Here is a 21,806-nt window from a genome sequence, read left to right as displayed (position 1 = left end):
GACATCTGGGTGGCTCAGTCGGTTAAGCGGCTGCCTTCTATTCGGGTCGTGATCTCAAGGTTCTCGGATCAAGTCCTCCATCAGGCTTCTTACTCAGCGGGGGGTCTGCTTTCCCTCTGCCTGCCACTCCCTCTGCTTGTGCTCTGATAAATAAATAAATAAATCTTTAAAAAAAATAAAGATGGCAAATTTGAGTTCAAAAGTAACTGAAAATGACTTTTACATCCTATTTTTTGGAGATTTAACATTTACTACAAATATATTTTAGGGATCTTTAGTGACATACAGGCTTCTCTCCCCAATCTTATTCTGTCTACATATACAATACTCCCCAATGAGAATTAACATTCACAAGGATGATTCTGAGGTATTGTCACAGGTTTTTTTCATGCCACCCAAAAGATAAGATTTTTGGCATCACCATTATATGGATTGTATGGTAATGATTGGATTGTATGGTCATGTTTGGATTGTATGGTAATGATTTTATTTGATAGACCTCAAAAAATTTGCCATGTTCTTTATCCTGATAGTAGATCTGTCCCTCTGGCCCAGGCCTGACCCAATGAAATATCTCACCTCCCCACCAAACAGAATCATTCCCTGTTCTTGCTACTTGGACAAGGGGAAAAAGCAACTTGAGTGGAAAGGGAGCAACCGAACTCTGACTGGGGTGACATCTTTCCCACCCCACAGAGAGGGTGATGTATAATAACAATGTATGAAACTAACTCATAAAGAGAAGCAGAAGCAAGTTGAAATCCCAATGGATAAAGTGTGTTGGTGGTGGTCTTCCCTGATTTCTCAGATTCTGCAGCTTTTTCTTAGATTCAGTCAGTGAGCTACCAAAGCTATCAAAGGCAATACGTTCTTTTTTTCTTTAAGTTGGTTTCAGATGGATTTTTGTCACTTGCAACCAAGAATCCTAAAGAATGTAATAGTCAACATACTGAGTACCTCCTGATACGGCCACTATTTTGTATGTAGCAAAAGCAGGAAAGTGAGCCAAGTTATTTTAGACACACTTAAAAAAAGCTCTATTTATTTTTTAGAGAGAGAGTGTGCGCGCATTGAAGGGAGGGGCGGAGGGAGAGGGAGAGAGAGAATCTCAAGCAGACTCCCTGCTGAGCATGGAATCCTTCCCACAACCCCAAGATCAGGGCCTGAGCCAAAGTCAAGAGTCAGTCTCCCAATTGACTGAACCACCCGGGTGCCCCAGACACACTTTTTTTTTTTTTTTTTTTACATCAAGTGCCCTTTTTAATGCTCATCATCCACTTACCCCAACCTCCCCTGTAGCAACCCTCAGTTTTTTTCCTGTAGTGCTCCTAGACACACTTTTAACAAGGTTTGAAATATAAAGGATTATAGCTTTGTGCAGTGACAGTATTGTAGCCAATGAGGTTTATCCAAGGTGCAATTATTGCTAATTGAAAACTTTTCCCGGTACCCTGCCGTGATAACTTGAAATATAAAAGATTGTACCAGAGGTGGTATTAGAGTGGTACAAGGCTGTCCACAAGCCTTATACCAAATTTAATTTTTCATTGTCTTGGCATGGAATTAAGCTTTAATAACGAAAAATAAATATTAGGTATAATGGTAAATTGTATCCCAGGTTTGCAGATGGTTTTCTGAGAGTGGTACACACAAGCCTGGCTTGTGCATATTGTCTCACAAATGTTGATTGTTGCAGTAAGAGGCTAGAGAGGGTGGAGGAAGACAAATTCTCAAATAGGAACAGAAAGATTGCAGAAGAGGCTGAAATGTTAAATTCTTCTGCTTTTCTTTACTCAACACTTGGTTTCCATTGAAGGAAAATAGTGAGTCTGATTCTCCGGCAACCCTTCCTGGGTTGTAATTAAACCTGGGGAGGTTACACAGACAAGATATGATTTACTTAAGGGTTAGCATGTGGCTGAAAGGAGGTTGGCTTCTAATTAACGTATGAGATGGTGAGACCTGCAGCCCTAATTCTTTATGGTAGTACTTCCCCAGAGTTCCATCTCCACGCCACCAATGGGGCCAACTATAACCTGCAAAATCGTGAATCCCACTCCTTTGTCTCTACTCCATACGCTCTACTCCAGTGTCAGACTCCTGTCTCTAAACTACTTGCTTGTCTTGTACCCATGGAATACTCAAAGTATCTCAAATGTAGCGAGTCCAGAATGAAACTCATCATCTTTCTTCCTAAACTTCCTGCTGTGTCTCAGTGAATTTCAGTGGCTAAATCATTATGCACTCTTACCAAAGGCATATGTCTGGATACCACCCGTTCACTTTTCTGCCTCACTTTCAACATTCAATCAGTTCTTCCTAAATAGCTCTTAAAATTTGTAGTCATCCTTGACACCCCCTTTCTCTCTGCCCTCTCAGTAATCCTGCACCAAGTCCTAGCACCTAAATACCTGTCCAACTCATTTATTTTTTACTACGTCTCTGGTGCTGCTACTGTGGTCTGAGCCACTGTCACCTCTCTCCTGGATCAGCATGGTAACCTCCTAGCTGGATGCTGTGCTTCCAGTCTGGACTCTGTACAATCTTTTCTCCATGGTACAGTGGGATGGGCTGTTTAATATGTAGATCTGCCATGATACTCCATTGCTTTCGATCTTTCGGGGGCTTCCCTTTGCTCTTGGAAAGAAGGCGTTGTGTAGTGGCATTTTCATGGCACTCTCCTCCTCCCCCCCCCCTTTTTTTTACATTATCTATGCTGATCTTGTCTCAGTTCCTTTAACATCCTATCCAGAATGTTCTTTCATTCCCCTCACTTTTTTTATTGAAGTGTAACTAACATACAATTTTATATTAGTTTTAGGTGTACAATGTAATGATTCCACAATTCTGTACGTTACTTGATAAGGGATTAATATCCAGAATATATAAGGAACTTAGCTCAACATCGAGGGGAAAAAATCCAATTAAAAACGGGCAGAGGACTTCTTTTCCAAAGAAGACATCCAGATGGCCAACAGACACATGAAAAGGTGCTCATGATCACTCATCTTCAGGAAAATGCAAATCAAAACTATAGTGAGATCACCTCACACCTGTCAGAATGACTATGATTAATAGCACAAGAAGCAAGTGTTGGCGAGGCTGGTGCCCTTTTGGGGGGAATGCAAACTGATGCAGCCACTGTGGAAAACAGTATGGAGATTCCTCAAAAAATTAAAAATAGAGCTACCCTATGATCCAGTGATTCCACTACTGAGTATTTGCCCAAAGAAAATACTAATTCCTTTATCCCTTTGCCTAGTTGCCAAATTAGTCTTCCCAGACCTCAGGGGTAGGCTCAGGTGCTCATTATATGTCCACTGATTCCTTCATTTTATCTTAGCACTCATCTCAGATTATCTTTATACATTCATTTGTATAGTTATTTGTCTCTCACAAATTGTAACTTCTATGAGACGTAGGTCTGTGTTTTCTTTTACAGTGTATTCCCAGAGCTTTACATTTTAACATTCATTTGACATAATGATGATTCAGTAGATTTGAAATAGGACTATTCATGCTTTACGCCGTGTGTATTATGCATTATGTAGACTTTGAGGGCCGAAGGGTAAACCTAACGATCATTTATAATATAGTTATATATTATAACTATATTATAATATAGTTTCATTTAGAAGCTGTTGTTTAAGAACAACCAAACTGTAAATGAATTTCTGAGACCTCCCACTAAAAAGTTAGAAACTCTTAAATTATAGCTATTTAATATACATGTTATTAACTTTTCTTAATATAACAGTGTGCAGACTATATTACCAGAAAGTGTTTAAAAGTTAATGAATATTTAGGGGCACCTGGTGGCTCAGTTGGTTAAGTGTCTGCACAGGTCATGATCCCAGGGTCCTGGGATTGAGCCCCATGTTGGGCTCTCTGCTTAGCAGGGAGCCTGCTTCTCCCTCTCCCTCTGACTGCCAACCTGCATGCTTGTGTTCTTTCTGTCAAATAAATAAATTAATTAAATCTTTAAAAAAAAAGAAGTTAATGGATATTTAGACAAAAGGTCTTATATACCATTGTATAAATGCCTCTTCTCCTTTATGTTAGAGCTCTACTCAGGAGAGCAGGGACTATATTGATTTTTATTTATCAGTACCTTGTGCCTAATACAATGTCTGTGACATAGGAAAAACTCAGTAGGTTTTTGTGGAATGAATGAATGATGCTGTTTAATTTCCTTACTTTTAGCCCTTTACTCCTGATGCAGTATTTCTACTTTTCTTCCCCTTTTATTTCTTTTTTTTTTAAAAGATTTTATTTATTTATTTGACAGAGAGGCAGCAAGAGAGCAGAGAGGGAACACAAGTAGGGGGAGTGGGAGAGGGAGACGCAGGCTTCCTGCTGAACAGTCTTCCCCTTTTATTTAACTAACTTATATTTCTCTTTTAAGCTTCGGTTCAGGCACCACCTCTTGTGCAAAGTCTTCGCAGATGCCAGCAGCTGCCCCACTGTGTACGATCATGTGTGTGTATATGTCAGTGAGCTTCCCATGCTGTATGATCAGTGTCTGGGTTTCAGTCTCTCCCTGTGTACTGGGACCTCTTTGAGGAGAACTCTATATCTCCAGGGCCTTGCACAGTCCTGGGTGTACCATAATCTCTCAAAAAAATACTTGTTAAGTGAAATAGTTAATTAATGTTCAGCCTTCAGAGTTCCTGGAGGCTAGCATCGTTCTTAATACATTGCATTTGCTCTAAAATTGCTTCTTAAATGAAAAATGACTCAGTGGATCTTTAACCTTCAAAATTTATCTTGATCTCAATTTAAATTAAAAAATGTAGATAAGAGGGGTACTTGGGTGGTTCAGTCAGTTAAATGTCCGACTCTTGATGTCAGCTCAGGTCATGATCTCAGGGTTGTAAGATGGAGCCCTGTGTTGGGCTCCGCACTCAGCGCAGAGTCTGCTTGGGATTCTCTCCCTCTCCCTCCGCCCCCCCTTCCCACTCTTGAAAAAAATGTGGGTAAGTGACCTGAATATCTTTGATATAAATCCAAATCTATGTATTTTTTTTATTTTATTTCTCAAAATGCAATAAAAAGATAATATCCAAACAACCAAAAAATAGAGACAGATCCCTTAAAGATTTTCATGAAAGCTACATTGATAACCAAAATGGAAATTATATGCCAGAAATTTATCAAGTATTCACCTTTAAAAAAAAATCCAAGGGTGCCTTGGTGGCTCAGTCAAACATCCAACTCTTGATTTCAGCTCAGGTCATAATCTCAGGGTTGAGAGATCAAGCCCCACATCGGGGTCCTTGCTGAGCATGGAGCCTGCTTAAGATTCTCTTCCTCCCTCTGTCTCTGCCCCTTCCCCTGCTTGTTCTCTTTAAAAATCAATCGATCAAAATAAAAAAATAAACCCCAAGGTTACCTTTTATATAAAAAAAAGAGAAATTCATAAATGCAGCAAACTACCTGTATAATGAGTGTTAAAAATTAGGGATAAAAAGTAATTGCTGAAAAAAGTCGCTGTGGAACATTGCACTTAGCAGTGAATTATGAAAGGTTTTGCCCCTGAGATTTGGGAATGAGACAAGGATGGTCACTGTACCTCAGTCCTATTCAATACTGAGGTCCTAGCCAGAGCAAGAAAACAAGTAAATGTGAAGGGCAAATGATTCAAGGGCAGGAAATGAAATTATCATTATTCTCAAATGACATCGTCTATGTAAAAATAAAAACAAAAACCCAAAGCTCTATCTATAAACTCTAAGAATTAATAAGTGCATTTAGTAAGGTTGTTGTGTACAGAGATAGTTGTATTTCTATATGCCAGCAATAAGCAAGTAGAAAATGAAATTCGAAATACCATTTACAATAGCATCAAAAATGTCAGATACTTAGAATAAATTTAATGAAAGATGCAAAAAGTGTACCATTATTGAGAGAAGTTAAAAAGACTTAAGTAAATGGAGGAATAGCTCATGTTTATGGATTGGGAGATCTCCAGATTCATTAATACAGTACAATCCTGGCAGTTTTTTAAGAAATTGACAAGCAGATTCTAAATTTTGTATGGAAATAAAAAGGGTCAGCAATTGTCAAGAATACTTTGAAGAACAAGAACAAACCTAGAGGACAAATAAGATATCATGACTTATTATAGAGCTGTAGTATTTAGGATGCTGTGGTATTAACATAAGAATAGAAAGACAAGTTGAACAGAGTAGAAAGTCCAGAAATAGACACCCACATATCACTTGAATTATGAGAAATGGTTGCTTCAGGGTGGTTGGGCAAGGAGGGTCTTTTTAATAAGTGATGCTGAGTCAACTCCATGTCCATATGAAAAGGGTATCTTGACCCTTATGCAAAAATCAATCTCAACCATATGCAAAAATCAATCTCAGATGGATTGTAGTGTATATGCGAAAGGTAAAAACAATAAAACACTTACAAGAATGCATAGGAGAATGTCTTCATGATTTTGGAGGTAGCAAAATATTGCTACCTAAAAGCGCTAATTAAAAAGAAAAAGTGTACTACATTGAAATTAAGAACTTCTGTTCACCAAAGGGCAGCATAAAAATAGCGAAAAAGCAAGTCACAGTGTGGGAGAGGATATTTAAAAAGTGATGGACTTCAGCAGGGAGATGTACGTTGCGAAGATAATCATTTCATGTGCACCAGAATGCCTTAAATGGAAAAGACCAGTAATACCAAGTTTTGGTGAGGCTGTGGATCAACTGGAACTCTCATACCCTGCAGATGGGAGTATACATTGAAACAACTCTTTGAAAATTGTTTGGGAGGCTCTACTAAAGTCAAACATGAAATACCTTATGACCCAGCTGTTGTATTCTAGCTGTGTGCCTTGCAGAAATGCAGATGTAAGTTTACCAAAAGACGTGTACAGGAATGCTCATGGTAGCACTCTGCAATAGCACCTCGACTGTCAGCTATCCAAATAGCCATCAACTGTAGACTAGATACAGAAATTATACTAATACAATAGAACACAATATATCAGAGAGAACAAACATAGATGAATATCTCAATATTATTGAATGGAAGAAGCCACACACTAGGCAGTAAATACTGGGTAATCCTATTTACATAAAATTCAAAAACAGGCAAAAATAATGCATAGTATTAGGAATTGAGATAGTGTGTACACTTGTGAGAATAAACAAAAGAGGATATTCTGGGTGCCGATAACGTCCTATTTTGTGATGTGGCCACCGGTTACCTTTGTGAAAATGTACTGACCTGTGTACTTAGGATTTGTGTACTTTTCTGTGTGTATATGTCAATTAAAAAAATTACCTGGGGTACCTGGTGGCTCAGTCAGTTAACTGCCTGCCTTCAGCTCAGGTCATGATCTCAGGGTCCTGGGATCGAGACCCTCCTCCGGCTCTCTGCTCAACAGAGCCTCTGCTTCTCCCTCTGCAACCCCCCTCCTGGGCTTGTGCACCCTCCCTCTCTCTCAAATAAATAAAATCTTTTTAAAAAATTACCTAAAGAATTTGCTTACCAGAGAGAAAAAAGATGTCAGAGAAGAATTTTTATAGAATGCTTAGGAATTAGTAAGTAAAAGATTAGTGACCTGAAAGAAAAATAGCAAACAATAAATAGGCAATCAACATGGGAGAAAATTATAATGACAGAAGCATTTGAAAACATGTATTACCTCTTCAGTGTTTAGGGAAATAGATCTTCAAACAACAATACCAATTTCATGTTCTCAAATTGATAAACATATTAAGGCTAGATAATGCAAATTTCTGGTAAAGATACTAATTGGGGAGAATTCTTACATGCTGTTGCTGGGAGTGCAAATCGACAAACCGAGTTTGGAGAACAATTTGGCCATAGGTGGTAAACTTGAAGATACACACCCTTTGATTTACCAATTCCATTTTTAGGAAGATATCTGGAAAAATTCTTAACTTTATGTAACAGGAGACAAGTATGAGAATGTTCTTTGTAGTATTGCTTATTGCAAAAAATTATGAAAATCATCTACATGACAGATGGAGAATGGATAAAATGTGTCATGTTCATACAATAGAACACTATACAGGAAATAAATAACAGGACCATTGTATTAAAGCTGTAAAACATAATTTTAAAAACATGCAAAACAGGGTGCCTGGGTAGCTCAGTCAGTTAAGCTTCTGCCTTCAGCTCAGGTCGTGATCCCAGCTGGGGTCCTGGGATCGAGCCCTGCGTCGCACTCCCTGCTTAGTGGGGAGTCTGTTTCTCCCTCTCCCTCTGACCCTCCCCTGTTCGTGCTCTCTCTCAAATAAATAAAATCTAAAATCTTTAAAAAATACGTGCAAAACAATAGCGTCTATGATCTATGCTATTTGTATAAAAATGCACAGAAACAATAAACAATAAGTTCGTGATGATGATTGCCCATAAAAGAAGGAAGACAAACAGGAGGAGGGAAGAGGTGCATGTTGGGGAGGGGGTGTTCCACTTGCATAATTGTAGAACTAATAATTTTTTACTTGAAAATAACTGAAACAGGATACAAGGTAAAGAATTGATAAAACTGTGTAGTAATTATGCAGATATTTGTTATATTCTCTTTAACTTTCTCTGTAATATTTTACAGTAAAGTTTTAGCAGGAATAAGAAGTGAAACGCTGTGCTGTTTTTCACAAAAGTAGAACCCCTCAAAAAAAGAGAGCTATTTAGGCGTGTGTGCCCGTGACACTTTGCTGGATATATCTTACTGATGAATTCAGTAATGTTCCTGCATTCAGAAATGCATCTAAGAGCATATAGGGAGTTGTCTTTAGACAATAATAGCTAACAGTTACATAATGCTTCTTTTGTCAGGCCCTTCCTTTCCCGCCCCCTCCCCGTGGTTCTCTTTCTCCATCTCCCCCCCTTCCTTCCTTTTCTCTTTCAGACTTCATTTTTAATTGCAAAGTATTACATTCATACAAACAGTGCGTACAACCTAAACATATAGCTTACAAATTATTAAAAAGTGAATGCTTTACAAATGCCCCAAACTGTGGGCGCAGAACACAGCCTGGTCAGCACCCGGGTTGCCTCAGGTGGCGATTAAGAGATTCCTATCTAACTCTAACTCCTAGGGTGCTGCGAAGCTTAAATGAGAACATATTACAAAGGACTTAGAACAGTGTGCCTGGTAAGTAGAATTGTTTGCGTTCCTCTGGTCCTGTTTCCCCCCCTCCCCCACCCTCCCACCTGTCAAATGTAACCCCCAGAGGTAGACACGAACACTGTTTTCAGGACTTTCCTTTTCAGTAGCAATGTATGGGCAGGCAAACTCACGAAAAATGTGTCAAACAAGATATGTAAACCTTCGTGATCTAATACTGAAATGAACATAAAAGTTTACCATGGGCACAATTTGGAAATTGAGAGTCCTGAAGAGACCTGTAGGCTTTTTACCCAGCGGTACTTTTACACCAAGGAGAAAAGTTTATGTTGCAATGAATCCGTAATGTCAATTTTGCAATTTAAGAGGTGTGTCCCAGCAGGAGAAACACAGTGGCTGAGAGGCAACAAGAGCAGTAAAGAGAGGATTGTGCGGTGTGATCCTGTTGATCATTAATTCATGCAAAAGGTATTTAGTATGCCCTAGATACTAGAGGAGAGACAGTCTGAGGAGGTGACAGCACCAGTGCTCATTCCTGGCCTCGGGAAACCAGGGACTTGCCTCATGGACTAATTTACAAACAGCAAAGAAAAAAACTGCAATGCTATAGCACATACAGAGCACTAAAGTTGCATTGAGAAGCAAGCAGTTTCATGTGTGAAGGTCAGGGAAGGGTTTTCTGGGGGAGATACTGTGCTGAAAGACAAGGAGAACTGGAAAGGAAACGTTGGTTGTGGAGCTACATGGGAAAAGCGTGTGCAGAGATTTAGATGTGAACAAAGCCTGTTTTGCCTGGAGTCTGCACATCAGAGGGAGCTTCAGGAGTTGCTTAATGCCCAGAGTGGCCTTTTTGACCACAGTTGACAATGGAAAAATGTGGTCAAGGATGTCACAGCTCACTGCGTTTCCTAAATCCTCATATTGGATTGTGGCTGATCTGAATCACCTCTCTTATAAACATCTTTGGGTTTTCTCACTGAGATGGATGATTAATTGTGATAACTTTATAGTTTACTGTATTGAATCTTTTCTACCATTTTTCCCTTGTTTATATCCCAAAGGAAAAAATACAAATAATACTGGATTCATTTTATAAACAGAAAGCTCCTAGATTCCCTATAAAGACTGTGTCTCTGACCAAATAGGTTTGTGTTATCAAACTTCCCTTTTTTGGAAATCTTTTAAAATTTTCATCCAACAGTGTTTAAAAAAGTTTTTAGGATTATCATAAACTGATGTTGTAAAATAGCACTTGGGACAAGTCATGCATTCTTTACTCACTGTTTAAACTGTGTCATTTTGACTAGACCTAAATATTAATTCACTTTTATTAGCTTAATAACATTTTCCAGGCGATTTTATAATGAGAACTGGTTATTTTGCAGTTTGGTCTCTTACAGACTTGAGACCAATAGATCTTCAAAAAGGAGCATGAAAACAACAGAATGTATAGTATTGTGACTTTTAAATTCTTTTATAACTGACAAATGAAATATATGGAATGAAATGTATATTAGGTATATATTTTTTCAACTAATATGTAATTTAAACTTTATGCTGTTTGTACCACTGAATATCCATATCAACATTGTTTTTTAAAAATTTTTAAAAAGTATTTTATTTTAAAGTAATCTCTACACCCAACATGTGACTTTTGAACCCACAACCCCAAGATCAAGAGTTGCACACTGCACTGACCAAGCCAGCCAGGTACCCCTTTATCAACGTTGTATGTATTTATGTATTTATTGAGAGCGCACCAGCAGGGGTGCAGTGTGGGAGAGGGAGAGAGAGAATCTTAGCAGGCTCCACGCTGAGTGCAGAACATGACATGGGGCTCAATCTCAGTGACGCTGAGATCATGACCTGAGCCGAAATCAAGAGTTGGACGCTTAACTGACTGAGCCACCCAGTGCCCCCATCAACTTTGTTTATATTAGATTTTAAGTTCCAAGGGACGAAAAAATGTGGCTAATAAATTTCTCTGAGCTATCTAATTATTCTGGAAGACAAATGAAGATAGTGCGCTTTAGCATGAATTTAGTGGAAGAAATCAAAATAAAATAAATTTCAAAACCCATGACATCACTGTTTCCTCCTAATAACTGTTTTTTTAAGTCATGAGAACACTTGAATCCTTTGAATCTCATTTTCCATATACAAACTAAAAGTAGCCATCCATGTTACCCTCCATATTACTAACAATCGTCAACCTCTTAAAGATTTTATAAAGACAGTAGTAAAGGACTAGGATTGTAATTTGGAGATAAGAGGCCAGATCTTACTGGATAACCAAGCTATGTCCTAGGAAGTTATATTTGTGGGGTATGTTCTAAATCCAACTGAATGACTGCTCTGCCTAAGTGACTTTATTTCACTTAGCAAGGAATAGACTTTTAATAACAGCAGTTTATTAGTATGTATGCACTACTAGTATGTAGGGGTCTCCATAATGATTTCAGTCTTTAGAGTCCGTCTGAATTGACTCAGCATTTCAACAAGCAATACCACTCTGGAAAAAAGGACACTTGTGTCTCTTCTTTCAGACCAATGACCTCTTTGTGTTCTTCAGAGGGATAGAGTGTGCATTCCATTAAAATTTCTTTCACCAAGATCTCTGATGACCTTGTTGCCATACCAAGTGACAATTCAAGTTTTTCAGTTTTGCTCTTATTGGTCATCTCACAGTATTTGGCCCAGTTGATGACTCTTGTTTTCCTTAAATGCTCTACTCCCTTTGCTTCTGTGTCACCATTCTTGGCTGTTCTTCTCCAAGCTTTCTGGCACTCCTTAGCTTCCTGTCTCTGCTTCTCTTCCTTTATCCGTTGATGTTCCTTAGGGTTTTCTTCCATGCCTTCTTTTCTTTTTACACTACACCTTTTAAATTTCTTTCTTTCTTCTATAAACTGTGTGTGTGTGTTTGTGTGTTATCAGTTTGTACAAAATCCCAAGGGTACAAAGTGTGATGAGTGAAGACTACTTGGCTTTCTACTCCTAGCCACCTGATTTCTTTTTAGGGGAGGCTCTATTATGGATTTCTTGTATGTCTTTACAGAGTCATTCTGTGCATATACAGGCATGCAAACACGATACTGCATAGTACTGTATACAGTATTGTGTGTCATGCTTTAAAAAATTTATTGAGTTATAATTGACATTGTTTAGGTGTACAACATACCAATGCAACATTGTATACATTATGAAATGGTCACTACTATAAACCTAGTTACCATCTGTCACAAAGTTAATACGATATTATTTTTTTAATGATTTTTTATTATGTTAGTCACCATACAGTACATCCCCGGATTCCGATGTAAAGTTCGATGCTTCATTAGTTGCGTTAATACGATATTATTGACTATATTCCCCATGCCTTACCTTATATCCCTATGACTTATTTATTATATGACTATAAGTTTGTACTTTTGAATCCCCTTAACCCATCCCCCCCCACCTCTCTGGCAACCACCAATCTGTTCCCTGTATCCATGAGGTTGAATTTTGTTTTGTTTGGTTTTTTAGGTTCCATATATAAGTTAAATCATGTACTTTTTGTCTTTTTCTGACTTATTTCACTTAGTATAATACCCTTAAGGTCCATACATGTTGTTGCATATGGCAAGATCTCATTCTTTTTATGGCTGATTAATATTACATTGTATATGTATGCCACATCTTCTTTATCCATTCATCTATCAATGGACACAGGTGTTTCCATTTGGTGGCTATTGTAAATAAATGCTGCAGTGAACGTAGGGGTTCATATATCTTTCCGAATTAGTGTTTTTGCTTTCTTCAGATAGATACCCAGTAGTGGAATTGCTGAATCATATTGTGGTCCCATTTTTGATGTTTTGAGGACACTCCATACTGTTTTCAATGGTGGCTGCACCAGCTTGCATTCCCACCAACAGTGCATTAAAGTTCCTTTTTCTCTACATCCTCTCCAACGCTTTTTATTTCTTTTCTTTTTAAGTCTAGCCATTCTGACATGTGTAAGGTCATATCTCACTGTGGTTTTGTTTTAAAATTTTCCTCTCATTTTTAAAAAGATTTATTTATTTATTTTTGCACCTGCACGCAGGAGCAGGGGGAGGGGCAGAGGGAGAAGCAGACTCTCTGCTGGGTGGGGAGCCTGACACGGGACTCAATCCCAGGACCCTGGGATCATGAACTGAGCCGAAGACAGATGCTTAACCTTAGACTGAGCCACCCAGGTGCCCTCATTTCTTTTTTTTTTTTTGTAAGTTTATTATTATTATTTATTACTATTAATTGTTTTCAAGTAATCTCTGTACCAGATGTGGGGCTTGAACTCACAACCCTGAGATCAAGAGTAGCATGTTCTTCTGAGTCAGCCAGGTGCCCCTCTCATTGTGGTTTTGATTTGCACTTCTGTGATGATTCATGATGTTGAGCATTATTTTATGTGCATGTTGGTCATCTGTATGTCTTCCTTATAAAAATATCTATTCGGGTCCTCTGCCCATTTTTTTAAATCAGATTTTGTTGTTGATATTGAGTTGTATGAGTTCTTTATATATTTTGGATATTAACCCCTTATCTGTTATATGATTTGCAAATATCTTCTCCCATTCAGTAGGTTGCCTTTTTGATTTGTTGATGGTTTCTTTTGCTGTGAGGTTTTGTAATTTAATATAGTCCTGTTTATTTATTTTTGCTTCCATTTTCCTTGCCTTTGGAGTCATATCCAAAAAAATATTAATAAGGCTGATGTCAAGGAGCTTACCACCTCTTTTTTTTTTTCCTAGGAGTTTTATGGTTTTGGTTCTTTCATTCAGCTCTTTAATCCATTTTGAATTAATTTTTGTAGGTGATGTAATATGTGGTTCAGTTTTCCCACCACCACTTTTTTTTTTAAGATTTTATTTATTTATTTATTTATTTATTTGAGAAAGACAGAAAGCATGACCAGGGGAGGAGCAGAGGGAGAAGCAGACTCCCCGCTGAGCAGGGAGACTGACATGGGCCTCAATTCCAGGACCCTGGGATCATGATCTGAGCCAAAGGCAGATGCTTAACCGACTGAGCCACCCAGGTGCCCCTCCCAGCACCACTTATTAAGGCGACTGCTCTTTCCCCATTGAATATTCTTTTTTTTTTTTTTTAAAGTAGGTTCCATGCCCAATATGGGGCTTGAACTCACAACCCCGAGATCAAGAGTTGCATGCTCTACTGATTGAGCCAGCCAGGCACCCTCCCCATTATATATTCTTGCCATCTTTGTAGTAAATTAATTGGCCAGATATGTGTGCGTTTATTACTGGGCTTCTCTGTTCCGTAGATCTCTGTATCCATTTTTTATGCCAGTACCATGCTGTTTTGATTACTGCTTTGTAGTATCTTTGAAATTAGGGAGCATGATACCTCCAGGTTTGTTCTTTCTCAAGATTGTTTTGGCTATTCTGGGTCTTTTATGGTTCCATACAAATTTTAAAATTATTCTAGCCCTGTGAAAAATATCATTGGAATTTTGATAGGATTGCATTGAATCTGTAGATTGCTTTGGCTAGTATGGACATTTTAACAATATTTTTTCAAACCATGAGCACAGAATATCTTTTATTTGCATTTTCTTCAGTTTCTTTCATTAATGTCTTATAGCTTTCGGTATATAGGTATTTCACCTCCTTGGTTAAATTTATTTCTAGGTTTTTTTTTCAATGCAATTATAAATGGATTGTTTTCTTAATTTCTCTTTCTGATAGTTGTTATTAGTGTATAGAAATGCAACAGATTTTTGTCTTAATTTTGTATCCTGCAACTTTACTGAATTCATTTATTCTAACAGTTTTTTGGGAGAGTCTTTAGGGGTTTCCATATATATTTTCATGTCATCTGAAAATAGTGATTGTATGCTTTTTATTTCTATTTTTTGCCTAATTGTTGTGGCTAGGACGTCCAATACTATGTTGAATAAAAGTGGGGATAGTAGGCATCCTTGTCTTGTTCCTGATCTTAGAGGAAAAACTTCCAGCCTTTAACTGTGGAGTATGGTATTAGCTGTGGGTTTGTCATATATGGCCTTCATTATGTTGAGGTATGTTCCCTCTGTACCCACTTTGTTGAGTTTTTAATCATAAATGGATGTTGAATTTTGTCAGATACTTTTTCTGAATCTATTGAGATCACCATATGATTTTTATCTTTAATAATGTGGTTATGTCATATTGATTGATTTGTGAATGGTGAACCATCCTTGCATCCCTGGAATAAGTACCACTTGATCATGGTGTATGAGCCTTTTAATGTTTTGTTGAATTAGGTTTGCTAATATTTTGTTGAGGATTTTTACATCTGTATTTATCAGAGATATTGGCTTATAATTTTCTTTTTTTGTGGCATCTTTGTCTGGTTTTGGTATCAGAGTAATGCTGGCCTCATAAAATGAGTTTGAAAGCTTTCCCTTCTCTTCAGTTTTCTGGAAGAGTTTGAGAAGGATTAGCCATAATTCTTGTTTAAATGTTTGGTAGAGTTCTCCAGTGAAACCATCTGGTCCTGGGCTTTTCTGTGTTGGGAGATTTTTGATTACTGATTCAGTTTCCTTACTAGTAATTGGCCTATTCATATCTTCTATTTCTTCATCATTCAGTCTTGGAAGATTATAAATTTCTAGGAATGTATTTATTTCTTCTAGGTTGTCCAATTTGTTGGTGCATAATTGCTCGTAGTAGTCTCCTATGATCCTTTGTACTTCTGTGGTATCAGTTTTAACTTTTCTTTCATTTCTGATTCTATATATTTGAGCCCTCTTTTTTTTCTTATTATATCTAGCTAAAGGTTTGTCAATTTTTATCTTTTCAAAGAACAAGCTCTTAGTTTACTGATCTTTTTTCTTATCTTTTTAAGTCTTTATATTATTTATTTCCACTCTGATCGTCATTATTTCCTTCCTTCTCTTAACTTTGGGCTTCATTTTGTTTTCATGCATATGTGATTTTATTTTATTTTTTTTTGAAGCTAAATTTTATTTTATTTTTTTAATTTTTTGATGTAAAGTTCGATGATTCATTAGTTGTGTATAACACCCAGTGCACCATGCAATACGTGCCCTCCTTACTACCCATCATTTTTTAAAAAAGATTTTACTTATTTATTTGAAAGAGAAAGAACATGCATGAGCAGGGGGAGGGGCAGAGGGAGAGGGAGAAACAGACTCCCTGCTGAGCATGGAGCCCAATGTGGGGCTTGATCCCAGGACCCTGAGATCAGGGCCTGAGCCAAAGTCAGATGCTTAACTGACTGAGCCACCCAAGCACCCCAGGCTTCATTTTTTTTCTTTAATAGCTCCTTTAGTTTGCAAAGTTAAATTGTTAGAGATTTCTCTTGTTTCTTGAGGTAGGCCTGTATGGCTCTGAATTTCCCTCTTAGAACTGCTTTTGCTGAATTCCATAGATATTGGTATGTTGTATTTCTGTATTTATTTGTCTCTTTTTTTAAATTTCCTGTTTGATTTCTTCTGTTACCCAGTGTTTTTTCAGTGACGTGTTTAATCTTCATGTATTTATAGTTTCCCCAGTTTTTTAATTTATTATTTATTTATTTATTTATTTATTATTTATTTAGTTGACAGAGATAGAGACAGCCAGCGAAAGAGGGAACACAAGCAGCGGGAGTGGGAGAGGAAGAAGCAGCCTCATAGCAGAGGAGCCTGATGTGGGGCTCGCTCCCATAATGCCGGGATCACACCCTGAGCTGAAGGCAGACGCTTAACGACTGCGCCACCCAGGCGCCCCATCCCAGTTTTTTTCTTGTAATTGATTTCTAGTTTTATACTGTTGAGACTGGAAAAGGTGCTTGATATGATTTCAGTCTTCTTGAATTTATTGAGACTTGTTTTGTGGCCTAACATGTGATTCGACCTGGGGAATGTTCCATGTGCATTTGACAAGAATGTTTATTCTGGTGCTTTTGGATGGAATGTTCCATATATATCTGTTAAGTCCATCTGGTCTAATGTGTTGTTTAAGGGTGATGTTTTCTTATTGACATTTGTTTGAATGATCTATCCATTGATGTAATTGGGGTGTTAAAATCCCCTACTAATATTGTATTTCTGTGTCCTGATCTTGGACTTCCAGCCCTCAGAACTGTGAGAAACAAGTTTCAATTGTTTTTAAGCTATCTAGTTTATGGTATTTTGTTATAGCAGCCCAAATGGACTAAGACAGTTGTTTAATAATATATCATGGAGCGTGTTCCATATATGAACATACAGAGCTGCGGGTTTTTGTTTTTGTTTTTTGTTTTTTTGGTGGATGTAGAGTATGCCAACATATGGATATACCATAATTCATTTAACCAGTCCTCTTGTATCAGTCAGAATTTAATGCAGAAAGGAGAAATTCACCCTATTTCTGGCATGAATGAAGTTCAGTAAGGGGATTTAGGTGATAATGAAGTAACTGAAAGGGATGAAGGAGTGAAAGTCATGGTTCTGTCGCTGGAATGTTGATTTCAAAGTTACACAACCATAGCCATGGTACAGAGTTCCAGAAGCTGCTGTTGCCATAGCCACAAGTGTCACTGCTGCCTCATACCCATAAAGTTGGAGAGTATACCCTGGAAGGTGGAGGCCAGCAGCCACATACACTCATGCCTCTCTGACTGTAGCCTGCACAATGTCAGAGAGATGGCCCTGGTCTCACTTTCACTTGGACACTTTCCAGCTTGGGTTCACTTTCTTGTTGTCTAAGAACAACTCATAGCAGAACCAAAATGAAATAGAAATGGGAGTGGAAATGGATACCAAGGGCTGATTGGTCAACACTGTCCACCCTTTTGGCTGTTCAGCATAAATACCCAGCTTTCCACCTGTTCCTAAATTGCAGCAACATGTAATTATACCTTATGCAAGTAAAAATATATTCACCCTTCCTCCATAAAACAGAGAACTAATTCCATCAGTTGCAGAATCCATCCCTGGGTAATTTTAATATTCTCAATATTAGTCGTATTGGAATTTTTATATCCTATAACCTAAGGACTAAATGATAAAAACAACCACTACTTACATGTCTTGTATAAAATTAGAGTAGAAAGGAGGAAGTAGCAAAGGAATTTGGCTAATATATAAAGGTATATACATGAAATGGCAAGGAAAAACATGTATGTAGCTATCCCTCAATTTGACAACTGATCATGATGTTGTACTTGGTATTTACAAATGTTTTTCTTCATTTGGCATTCCGTGTTCCTTTGGCCTTTCAGCAGTATTTCAGTTGGGTAGGGTGATTTATACAGTGAGGTGATACAAGCCGTATGGTAATGGAGTTGTCACTGCCTCAAACACCAAACTGATGAGATGTCTAATCCCAGTTCTCTGTCTTGGTACCAAATACTGTTGTAGTTAGAGTTACATGCAGAAAAAAACCCAATCCAACACTCCAGATAATTTCAAGTAGAAAGGGATTTACTACAGAAAATTAGGTGCTTGGAAACTCATTGGAAGCAAGTCAGGAATTAAATTCAAGGGGAAGCACTGGGCTGATTGTTTAAAGGTCACACCATACTTATTGTGACTACCAAGTCAGGCAACTGCTCCTTCTGCTGTCACGGCTGCTGCCGCAGCCGAACCTCTCATTCCCGGAGCTAGCGAGGAGACCCAGGGGTGTAGTGGAGTCCAGCTGCTGCAAATTCTCATGTCTTGTCAGACTTCCCTTTTCAGACTCCAGAGCATCAGGAAGATGTCTCATTTTGATTTTCAGTTTCACACACCAAGAGCTCATTGATGAAATCTAAATCATGTCACAAATCCTAGCTGCATGAGAGTCTGGTAAGTGCAGTGTTCAGTTTCTTCAAGCCCTGTGGATGCCAAGTAGGAACAAAGAAGGGGTGGGAAAGTTCTGTGCTAGCACCCTTAGTAAGACAGACATTTATGTTGTTTACTGTTTTTTATTATTATACCCAGTTTCACAAGGAATATCTGTGTGCACACAGATTTCCTACATATGCAGGAAAATAAGTAGGATAAATTCCTAGAGATTATATTGTTGGCTTAAGAGATACGTGCACTGAAATTTTTTAAAGTGTTACCAGATCACTAGGTCTTATAACACAGAGTGTGATCTGTGGACCAGCAGTGTGGGCCTCACCTGGGAGCTGGTTAGAAATACAAAATCTTTGGATTGAAACTATAACACCAACTTTCTGGAACTTCAGTTTGCCGATAGCAAATCCTAGGACTTCTTAGCTTCCATGATCCCATCAGCCAATACCCTATAATAAATCTCTTTCTGTCTCTCTCTCCATATATATTCTGTTGGTTCCATTTCTCTGGAAAACACTGATAGTACACTCATACCATACCAAAATGACTCCTGTAACATTTCTAAGCAATTTTAATATCAATAGTGGATTATGCTTCTCATTTCTCTGGCTTAGATCTTCAACTCATGATACCACTACCATTTTCCTTTCCCTCAGCTTCCTTTATACCTTCTAATTCATTTTATATTCCATGCAGTCATTGTAATCCTTCTCTTGCAAAAAGCCTAACTTCCTCACATCTCATGTTCTCCCATCTTCATTTGGTTAAAAAATAATCACACAATTTTTTCTTTCTCCATGCCTATACCTACACAGCTGATTATGGCTGTAAAAAAAACACACAATTGATAGTGATTCATCTTACTTTAAGTTTGTGACCATTAACCTGGAGAGGGCTTTTTTCCTGACTGGTAATTCTACTTTTTTTTTAAACTTCATTACATCATCCACTGTTTATTATAACTCGTTATGCTTTCTTTCCATTTCCTTTCTCAGCTGATGATCTTGCTTCCATCACGAAGAAGGTTGAACTATCAGGAGGGAAGTTCCACTGATTTTCACCCCGAAATATGTCCCTTTTCTAGATTTGTATCCTTACGTTCTGCCTGTCATTACCATAGATGAACTGTTTATGTCCCTACCTGAGGACAAATTCCCTTCATTTCTACATTACACCTCATTCCCTTCCATCTACAAGGACATGGCTATAGAATTCTCTATCTCCAACATTTTCAGTATTTATCTTTTTACTGAATCTACTGGATCTTCATAAAAATTTCAATATATAGACGTGCTATTATTTTTCCCTCCTCAAAAAACAAACAAATCCTTCTGTTTATCCCATTTTAACCACCGACCACAATAGCCTCCAAACTTGTCTTCTTTCTTCTATACTCCCTCCTACTCACCTCTCCCACTGCCGAGTCTGTTCCCAACATTGTTGCCAAATTTGCCTATTAAACATAAATCCAGCCATGTCAGTCTTCTCAAAACCAGGCTTCACTCAGTATAAACCTAAACTTTACCAATGAGAGAGTACCTTGCCTGTCCCCTGCCTTAGTTCCCTGATACCATCTGCTCCCATTCTGGCTCTTGCTCCCTCCATTCAAGCCCCATTCACCAGTTACATTTTTTCCTCTTATCATTTGCCATTCCTTGTGCCTAGAATATATCATCTTCACCTATAGATATCCATAAAGCTTTCCTCAAACACTTCAAAGTCCATCTCCTTAATGATGCTTCCCTGATTACTGTATTTAAGGACATGATCCTCTGCTATCTGTGAAAAAATATGTTTTGTCTGTTTTGTGCTCCAGTGTCTCCAGTGGTTAGAGCCATGCAATTATATATGTATTTGTGCTTAAATATATTGAATAAATTAGTGAATGTTGAAAAAAAAAAGAAATACAAAATCTTAGGCCTAACCTTAAGCCACTTAACCATAATCTGCATTTTCATAAGATCCCCAAGTGATTTGGACGCACATTTCTGTTTGATAAGCCCTGAGCTAGAGGTTGTAGATATTGCATTCCCAGTAGCAGTATCTATATGATATTCTCTCTGTACTCTGTCTTCTTGATATTTTACCATTTAATATTTGAAAATGCATTTCCTTATTATGAAACTGAGCATCTTTTCAGGTATTAGAATTTTTTTTAATGATTTTTTTTTTATTATATTATGTTGGTCACCATACAGTACATCCCCAGATTCCGATGCAAAGTTCGATGCTTCATTAGTTGCGCATAACACCCAGTGCACCATGCAATACGTGCCCTCCTTACTACCCATCACCAGTCTATCCCATTCCCCCACCCCCCTCCCCTCTGAAGTCTTCAGTTTGTTTCTCATAGTCCATAGTCTCTCATGTTTCATTCCCCCTGCTGATTACCCCCCCTTTCTTTATCCCTTTCTTCCCCTACCGATCATCCTAGTTCTTATGTTCCATAGGTGAGATAAATCATATGATAATTGTCTTTCTCTGCTTGACTTATTTCACTTAGCATTATCTCCTCCAGTGCCGTCCATGTTGCAGCAAATGTTGAGAATTCGTTCTTTCTGATAGCTGAGTAATATTCCATTGTATATATGGACCACAGCTTCTTAATCCAGTCATCTGTTGAAGGGCATCTCGGCTCCTTCCATGATTTGGGTATTGTGGACAATGCTGCTATGAACAATGGGGTGCATATAGCCCTTCTCTTCACTACATCTGTATCTTTGGGGTAAACACCCAGTAGTGCAATGGCTGGGTCATAGGGTAGTTCAATTTTTAACTTTTTAAGGGACCTCCACACTGTTTTCCAGAGTGGCTGTACCAACTTGCATTCCCACCAACAATGTAGGAGGGATCCCCTTTCTCCACATCCTCTCCAACAATTGTTGTTTCTTGCCTTGTCTATCTTTGCCA

General features: G+C 38.0%; 1 pseudogene; it reads left to right on the top strand.

The window, feature by feature from the left end:
* The first annotated feature begins 1,369 nt into the window (after window positions 1-1,369).
* LOC117797586 lies at window positions 1,370-1,483 on the top strand (annotated as a pseudogene).
* Window positions 1,484-21,806: the final 20,323 nt, after the last annotated feature.

This window comes from Ailuropoda melanoleuca, chromosome X (genome assembly GCF_002007445.2).
Source record: "Ailuropoda melanoleuca isolate Jingjing chromosome X, ASM200744v2, whole genome shotgun sequence".
Taxonomy (NCBI): Eukaryota; Metazoa; Chordata; class Mammalia; order Carnivora; family Ursidae; genus Ailuropoda; species Ailuropoda melanoleuca.
Note: the sequence above shows the minus strand (reverse complement) of the source record. Positions and strands in the feature narration are given on the sequence as shown.